Source organism: Geotrypetes seraphini, chromosome 1 (genome assembly GCF_902459505.1).
Source record: "Geotrypetes seraphini chromosome 1, aGeoSer1.1, whole genome shotgun sequence".
NCBI lineage: Eukaryota > Metazoa > Chordata > Amphibia > Gymnophiona > Dermophiidae > Geotrypetes > Geotrypetes seraphini.
In genome coordinates this window covers 463,163,882-463,173,133 of record NC_047084.1, presented here as the reverse complement: position 1 = coordinate 463,173,133, position 9,252 = coordinate 463,163,882, and positions in this window count along the sequence as shown.

Sequence of the window (9,252 nt, the reverse complement as noted above, 5' to 3'; positions counted from 1 at the left end):
TTTTTCTTTAATATTTTTGGGCTAGAGACCTAAAGGTCTGCCCAGTACTATGCTTAGATTCTTCAGCTTATATTTTTTTAGAGATCCTTGGCAGCTTTCTCTGCTGCCTGTTGGTAGGTGTTTGCTTTATGCATTAACAATTTATTCTAACAGTACAACAGTTACCTGGCTTCTAAAATCACAACTTTCCATTTCCAGCTCTACAACATCCTATATCTTTTCTTCTAAAACATTTATATTACTTTCTGTGAGCTAGAAGGAAGTGTCTTCCCCTCTGGCTAATTTCTATCCTTTCCTTCCCTTTAACAACGGGAATCTGTTCAAAGCAATTCATCCCATTCTTTAAAACTTTCCTTCAATATTTCTCTAATCCAGTTTCTAAAGACCATACAGTGACCAGCATATCGAATCCCATCCTTGTCGCCAAAAATGTTCTGCCTAGCTCTACCGTACAACAGGCCAGTGCAAAACTTTGACATCGCATCGATTTCTATAAAGAGAATAGAACATACCAACTTCTATTAAAACTACATATAATATTTATTAGTAAAGAAAACAAAAGATACACTACCGAGGGTAGAAACTGCATCCTTTAGTCTCTCACAAACCAGGTAGTCCCTGAACGGTCAGACTAGGAGCCATTTCCATGGCAATGCACGTGTTCACTCCGTAGGTGAGCTACAAACTTAACAGCACTGAATGGCTTCTTTTATAGTGGCAACATTTCTACTAGATTTTTTTTGTTTATATTCTTTTATAGTGTGCAGTGTTTATCCCTTAAACATACACAAGATAGCACATGTCCAAAAGTCTGCTGCTTCATTCTTTCTCTTGTAAAATTTATTTTCTTGACTTCCTTACATTTCTTTAGTGGATTCATAATCTAAGTTTTTATACTTGAAGTAAAGGGGGTGGGGGGTAAGTGATTAGCCTGGGGTCACAAGGAGCCACAGATGGAATTGAACCCAGTAACCCAGATTTTCCGCCACATTGCTTCTATCCATTAGGCTACTCCTCCACTCTGTGGCACTTACTTTCCCCAGGTCCAAATGTGGGTGACATAGCACACCAGGTGATCTGGGATGGGGGGAGGGGAGTCCCTCTCTGCAGTTCCATCCAGTTGTTGAAAGAAGGGAGGTCCTATACAAAGTTGAGCTGCTTGCAGTTTTGAGCTATGTGTGGACTGATAAGCATTAATTTTGGAGTATCTTCAAACTTGGAAATATGGAATTTTTTTGTCATGCGAGTGTAACCCTTGCGAGCCTAGAGAGATCCTCACCGAGTTATTTTGTGCTGCTTGGCAGACTAAAGTATGGCTTGCAGGGTTATGTTTATGCTTGTTTATGTTTGTCATTTGACATACCGCTTAGTCCAACACATGGGTCAAAGCAGTTAACAGAATAAAAAAAACATAAGATTAGTAAAGGAACTCCAAAATAAGATAGGAAAGAGTCACATTTGCAGCGAACTAGGATTTAAAAAAACCAAACTAATTACAACAGCATAATTACAACTACAAATCCCTTGTAAGAATCACTGCCCCCCTTCCCTTCAAATGATCCCTAGCTTCCAACTAGAGAATGACACGGTGACAAAATTCATCACCGTTCCCGTCCCCGCGGATAACCGCGGGAAACCATCATGTCATTCTTTAAGGAGAGAGGGAAGAATCAGAGTATAAATGGGCACAACCACTGACCCGCAAGCTTTGCTTTGAAGAATGCTGGTGTAGAAGGACCGAGGTTGAAATAGACACTAAAAAATGACATGGGATTATTTCCCGCGGTTATCCGTGGGGACGGGAACGGTGATGAATTTTGTCACCGTGTCATTCTCTACTTCCAACTAAGCTTGAGTAAAAAAACAAAGGAAAACTCTGGAAAGGAATCTTGTCCAAATCTTTTTTTTAAATCCAGATATGGATTTAACCACAGTTAATATATCCGCTAGCAATGAACTAACTATTAATCGAGTGAAAAAATACTTCCTCTTATTTGTTGTAAAGGTATTACCATGTAATTTTATTTAAGGGAGAATTCATTAAGGGACGCTGAATATCAGCTTAACTGAGGAATTTAGTGTGCTCTAAATGCTAAGACACCCATTATATTCCTATGAGCATCTTTGCATTTAACATGCATTACAGAGCTGCATACTTCTCGCAGTGCTATAGAAATTATAAGTAATAGTTAACATGATTAGCACACACTAAATCAGTTAGCGCCCCTTGATAAATTCCCCCTAGTTTTTGTAATTTTGAAAGAGGAAAAAGTCAACACCACTCAAGATTTTGTAGACCTCTATCATATCCCCCTTCAGCTGTCTCTTTTTCCAAGCTGAAGAGCCCTAACCTCTTTAGCTTTTCCTCATATGAGGAGTTCCATCCCCTTTATCATTTTGATCACTCTTCTTTGAACCTTTTATAAGTCCACTATATGTGGGTGGGGTTTTAAGATATAGTGACCAGAATTGAATGCAACATACCATTGGTCTTTTTTTTTCCATTCTTTTCCTAATAATTTCTAACATCCTGTCTGCTTTTTTGGCTATCGCCACCACACACTGAATGAAAGATTTCAGCGTACAGTCTACTAAGACACCCAGATCTTTTTCTAGGGTGCTAATTTTTGAAGACTGAGGGCCAGATTCTGTATAGGACGCCCGGTCTCAGAAGCCGACAGGTGTCTTATATAGAATTTGGCCTAAGGCCGCCAAAAATAAACCCAATTCTGTAACCAACATCCACGTTATAGATGCCGGTTAGAGAATTGGGTTATTGTAGATGCGGCCGATAAGCTTATCGTGGCAAGGGATCTCCCTGCTGTGATAAGTTTAGCAGCTGTGGCCACCAGTCCTCCTACTCCCCGAATGAACGTGGCGAGAGGGATGCTTAATCCCTCCTGCCCAGAACACCCCCCCCCTGAAGATCGCCGGCAGGAGGGTGCCCAATCCCTCCTACCGGAACACCCCCACAGATATTGTGACGCCCCCCTCAAGTGTGGACCCCCTCCCCTGTCTGTCCCTTTTGTATCATGTTAGTCTTTGTTTGATTTTGTTTATGTTTCTAATTTGTAATATTGTACCCTTGTTTTTATAATGTACATTGCTTAGAAGTGTTATAAGCGATATTATCAAATTTTAAATAAACCTGAAACCTAAGGTAGATCCTAGCATCTGGTAACTATGATTTGGATCACAAAGTATGAAGGAGACCTTATAGAACTAACGTGTAGAAATGCTTCTTATCGCAGGTCGGTGAGGTAAATGCTCCAACGCTCATAGGAATTGAATGAGCTTCGGGGCATTTAGCTCGCTGGCCTAAAGTAAGAAGCTCTTCCACAGTTTAGAAAAGGAGCCCTAAATAACAAATATTAGCTTAATAATAAGTAAAGTCTCATGAATGAAGGGCCAATAAAAAGTGAAATAGGAAGTAATATAAAAGACCACCAACGTGACGCCAAAGAATGAAAGCACTTTACTTGGTACAAAATATTAAAAGCTAAAAGGTCACCTCCAGTGAGCTCCCAGAGCTCAATGTGCTATGCAGAATCAGGATAATAAATGAATACATGAACTCACTGAACATACTAGAAATACATTAAAAACAGCTGTGTTCCAAAAAAACAAACTGTAATTTACAGAATAATTTAGTACTGACCTCATTACATGATGTCCAGAAGAAGAAACAAAAAAGCCCAATGATTTCTAATTGAAAAGATCAGCTGATACAGATCCCATGTAAGGAAAAAAGTAAAGAACAGGAGGCTGAAAAGGACTACGATAATTAAATTCAGTCTTGCTATACAAACAGCCTGTATGAGGGCAGGGGTGTCAAAGTCCCTCCTTGAGGGCTGCAATCCAGTCAGATTTTCAGGATTTCCCCAATGAATATGCATGAGATCTATTAGCATACAATGAAAGCAGTGCATGCAAATAGATCTCAAAAAACAGGGAGGAATGGAGGGAAGTATAGTAATTCAAAAATATCACTCCAAAACAAAAGCACCATTCAAGCCAAGAAAGCTAGTTTATTACTTAAGCGAAAGAAAAGCCTCGGACAAACAGAGAGGTGTACCCACACTCTTCCACCAAAACATCATAGGCAAAAATCTTTCGCACAAGTTTAAAGTTAGCAGATGGGAGCAAAAAAATAGCTGAGAATGATTAATGGTAAAAACCACTGAACACAAACAGGCCAGGCTGACGATCGTTTCGTGGCCCGTAACCACTGCTTCAGGGCCTTAGCGCCAAATCCAGGCTATCCTATAACACAAAACACAAATCCAAAAGGGAAATAAAATTGCTCACCTGCTAAAAGTTGAAAAAGAGCAAAAGCTCATCCAACTACTTACAGTACACAGATCCTAACTGCTGCTTTCAACCACAACTTTCAAAGCACTGTTGTGGGCTTATAACCATGTCCAGCCCTGTCAGGAGAAAGATCACGTGACAGGTCAGCTAAGCACGAACCAGCCAATCCGGGCAGACCATGTCAGCTCATTCACAAAACAGAATGATTGAAATCACATGAGCTAAAAACAGCTGATACACAAAAGAGAGCATACTAGAGAAATACCGCTGAGAAGCTAAAACTAAAATGATGACATGATTAACTATAGAAATGTTTGTTGTTTTGGAGTGATATTTTTGAATTTTTGCAAATAGATCTCATACATAGTAATTGGGGAAATCCTGAAAACCCGACTGGATTGCAGCCTTTGAGGAGGGACTTTGACACCCCTGATGTAGGGGAAAAACCATGATAGGATAACACAATTTTAAGAGTGTAAGCAAAGTTTCAAGTTTCTTGAGATTTTGATTTAAACGCAATATCAAGTATTTTCAATGCGTATAACAATAATAATTGGGGGGGGGGACAAATAAAATAGTTTAAAACCATATACATACAATTTTATCCATAGTTACATTAAAGCGTTTCCAAGGATTCATAAGCAATTTTAGATATTTCAAGCCCTTTTACTAAGCTGTGGTAATAAGTGGCTTTAGCGCTCCCATACACAGGTTTCCCCCTGTGTTAAGACCATTTTTACTGCAGCAGTAAAATGACCAATCTTCCATTTGTTGAATTAATCGCCATACACTAATGTTTGAGCACATGGAATGGGTTCGACAGACTTGGCGTTTTGCAGGATTTTTTTGCCTTGAAAAAGTCCAATGTTACAGGGCACACAACATGCCCCCTCCTTTACTAACGCGAGCATGGGTTTTAGCGCCAGCAGCGGCGGTAACTGCTCCAACGCTCATAGAATTCCTATGAGCATCAGAGCAGTTGCTGCTGGCGCTAAAACCCACGCTACGCGTTAGTACAGGAGGGGAATAGTCAGCTGTAAAGTTACAATAAAACACAAGATGTTAAGTGATCGGCTGGAGGAGTAAAGCAAGGATCTCCCCATTCTATTGACAAGATAAGTAGCTGTTGAATAAAAGTTCATTGTACTCTTATCAATGAAAGGGGATTGAAAATATTCCCCAAAGGAAAGTAATAAAAAAAGAAGAAAATTTGAATAGTACATTTTTTATGGAAAAGTTTTGAAAAAATATCACAAATAAAATTTGTCACAATATAATTCAATTAAAATTTCTGAAGGTTTTTTGGATCAATGAATGAAACCCCCCTTCCACATTAAAGCCTATGAGAGAGATTGTATGATTTTCTGGCATGGATTTCCGAGATCCTTTTCCTTCGATATAGCACTTTACTATTGGTAAACCTTGTTTTGAGTATCCATGCACTAATGTTGCCATTACCACATGAGAACTTACCGACAACTATTTTGTAGGCAGTTAAGACCTGATTCTATAAAAGTATTTCCCTGTAATTTCTTCAAGTATCCCCCTAGTCTTTGTAATTTTTGATGCAGTAAAAAAAAACAAAACCATCGATCCGCTTGTACCCACTCTACTCCACTCAGGATTTTGTAAACTTCAATCATGTCTCCCCTCTGCTGTCTCTTTTCCAAGCTGAAGAGCCGTAACCTTTTTAGCTTTTCCTCATATGAGAGGAGTTCCATCCCCTTTATCATCTTCTTTAAACCTTTTTTAGTTCCGCTATATCTTTTTTTTTTTTTTTAATAAGGTGACCAGAATTGAACGCAGTATTCAAGGTGAGGTCACACCATGGAGTGATACAGAGGCATTATAACATTCTTAGTCTTGTTTGCTATTCCTTTTCTAATAATTTCTAGCATCAAGTTTGCTTTTATGGCCACTGCCACACATGGGGCAGAAGGTTTTTCTTGGGTACTGATTTGGGTTATTCTTCCCAATGTGCATCATTTTGCATTTGTCTACATTAAATTTAATCTGCCATTTGGATGTCCAGTCTTCCAATTTCCTGAGGTCTGCCTGCAAATTTTTCAGTCTTTGAACAGTTTAACTTAATGTCATGTCTTATATACAGTTAAATCTCCCAAAGGATTCGAAGCAGTTTACAAAACAATTAAATTGACTTAAGTAATGGCCAAAAATCTAATCAAGGCTTTGTTACCGTTTGGATCTTCTTATATTTGCGAACTTGGATTTTCAGCTCTGACAGAAATTAAATCGAAAAGAAGAACGACTGCAGATGGTGGATGATGAAATGCGTGTTTGCTTGTTTGCACTAAAAAACAAGCACATCTGTCGCATTCAATAGCAATTCTATTCTATCTACTTTAGTTTCACCATTGTTACAATTACCCCACACATAGCTTAAATAACTTTAAATAAATAACTCTCAAATTTAATTTTTTGTTGTTTTTGCAAGTTTGTAATTTCAGTTATAATGTGCCATGAAGAACATTTGCGCCGTTTTGTGTGCCATTTGAGAGACACTGCGTTAGTGTATGAGCCTCTCACCATCTAGCTACCCAGGGTCCTCCAAGAAGCATTGCTTCCTCCTCTCTTCAAGAATTCAGCACAGCCATGCTTGCTCTCAGTCCCGGCTGATGCAGCAAGGTTCACACTGACACATACATGGGCCTGCAGCATCAGAGTTCACCTGATCTACTGGCACACACATATTGTAACCTGGCCTGTGCATGTGTCAGTGTGAGCCTTGCTGCATTAGAGGCCGACTGAATTTCAGTTTTGGTTATGGTGCCAAAATTTGCCCCGGATCCTTTCTGCCCAGTTTTAGTTTCAGCCAATAGGCTATGGCCATGGCTTCAATTTCTGCTGAAACTGTGTGGTTTTGGTGGAAACTGAAAATCTGTGTTTTGTTCTGTCTCCCTCTTTCTAAATAGGAGTGTCCTTTCCCTCTGCCCACCTGTAGGTGCCCCCCTCGGGCCTATCTTACAATCCTTGGCAGACTAGGGGTGTAGTCAGAGCAAGAGTAATCCCCAGTAAATCGTACCCATGCTGGCTCTACTCTCAAAATGGCTGCTAAGACCTCTAGTGGCAATCTCATGAGACTGCTGCATGAGGTCATGGCAGCCTTTTTGAGAGTACAGCTGCCATGGGCAAAAATGACTGGGGATCATTCCTACTCCTACACTACAAGGGAGGGGGAATTTACTTTTTTCATTCTTTTTTTGGTGTGTGTAATATGACTGCAAATAATGCAGTTATGATCTAGTCGAGTAGTTTTTTTAATGGTAAATGACAAGTGTTCCAAATAAACACCCCTAGTTGCATTAGGATTTTTTATTTTATCACCAGCCACAGGCAGTATTAGCTCTGATGCTCATAGGAATTCTATGAGATTCGGAGTTAATATCACCGTGTCTGGTGATAAAAAATTTAACACAGCTTCGTAAAAGGGGGGGCGGGGGGAATGCTTTTGATACAAATGTTTAGCAGAAATTTAAGTCTAAATTATGGATGATAAGCTTTTGGAATTAGCCTCTCTGTGGAAATATTACATCAGCTGTCACTCCAAATGTGACACAAAGTCAGCCATTGTAAAAGCACAGCATCTTAGTTTCAGTTTTCATTAGCTGAAGGCCACGAGTGAGGAGGTTATTTTGGAGGTAAAATATGATCTTTCATTATTTAAATTATATATATATATATATATATATATATATATATATATGTATATATATATATATATATATATATATATATATATATATATAAAACATTCTGTTTGGGCATTTCTAAAGATTTTCCAGGCTCTGTTGAGTATGACAAAGATAACCACGTTTTATTTAAACTTGTGCCATGCAGAAGCTAGATTATATAAGAAAGGAACCTGTAGTGATCGTTTTCAAGTACAAGTACTGGTCAACTTATAGTAGGGAAATTATATTATAATGAAATAAAGTTTATATAGTAGAACATTTTCAGAAATGTATTGCTTTTGATTTGTAGTTTTTCAGAGCATAGAATCCTCATATTCAGTACATAAATATGCTTTTTCATTCTGGATTGTGCATCAAACTGGTATAATTTTTGCAGTGTAGACTGGTGTCTGGACTCTTTTACCCTATTTTAGTAAGAATCTATATCATGCTTATCCTTAATCAGTTGTATAACCAAATTCAAAATGTGAAACATCTCAATGTTACTTTCTCTTATTACTTGTGCACAGTTTGGGCAAGCATAAAAAGCTGATAATCATGATTTCTTTTACATGTTCACACAAAGGTCCTATCTCCAAAGATATTTAACTACATCAGCATTGACTTGGGAACCTAAATGTGCCAGACTTGTTGAAAAGCCTTGTTAAAAATTGCTCTTCCAGTTGTTGAGTAGAGAATGACATGGTGACAAAATTCATCACCGTTCCTGTCCCCGCAGTAAACAGTCACTTCTGGGTCAACGATTCTAGATTGGTCTTTATTCATGTACGTATATACTCCCCACAACACAAGCAGAGCCTGGCTTACATATTGCCAGGTTTAAACAGCAAAATTCAGGTACTCTTCCTTCACATACAAGATAAGGGTATAAAGCAGGGGTGTCCAACCTGCGGCCCCGGTCGAGGGCGATGCAGTGTTTTCCTCTGCTACCCCCGGATGTTTACCGTCTTGCCGGCTCCCTCCTCTGTCTTGCTGCAGCGTTTGCATGGCCCCAGAAACATTTTTTTCAGCCAATGCGGCCCAGAGAAGCCAAACAGTTGGACACCCCTGGTATAAAGCATTCAAATAGAGGTTTAATTACCAACAGCACTTTACACGTTCAAGGTTGCACAAGTTACAAGACGCTTCAAAGCAAGGCAGAATTTCTGGGTTAAGCAATGCCTGCTCTGGGTTCTCACAGTTTCTGCTGTGGTGGGGGATTTTATCTGATATCCAATGAACACTAGAT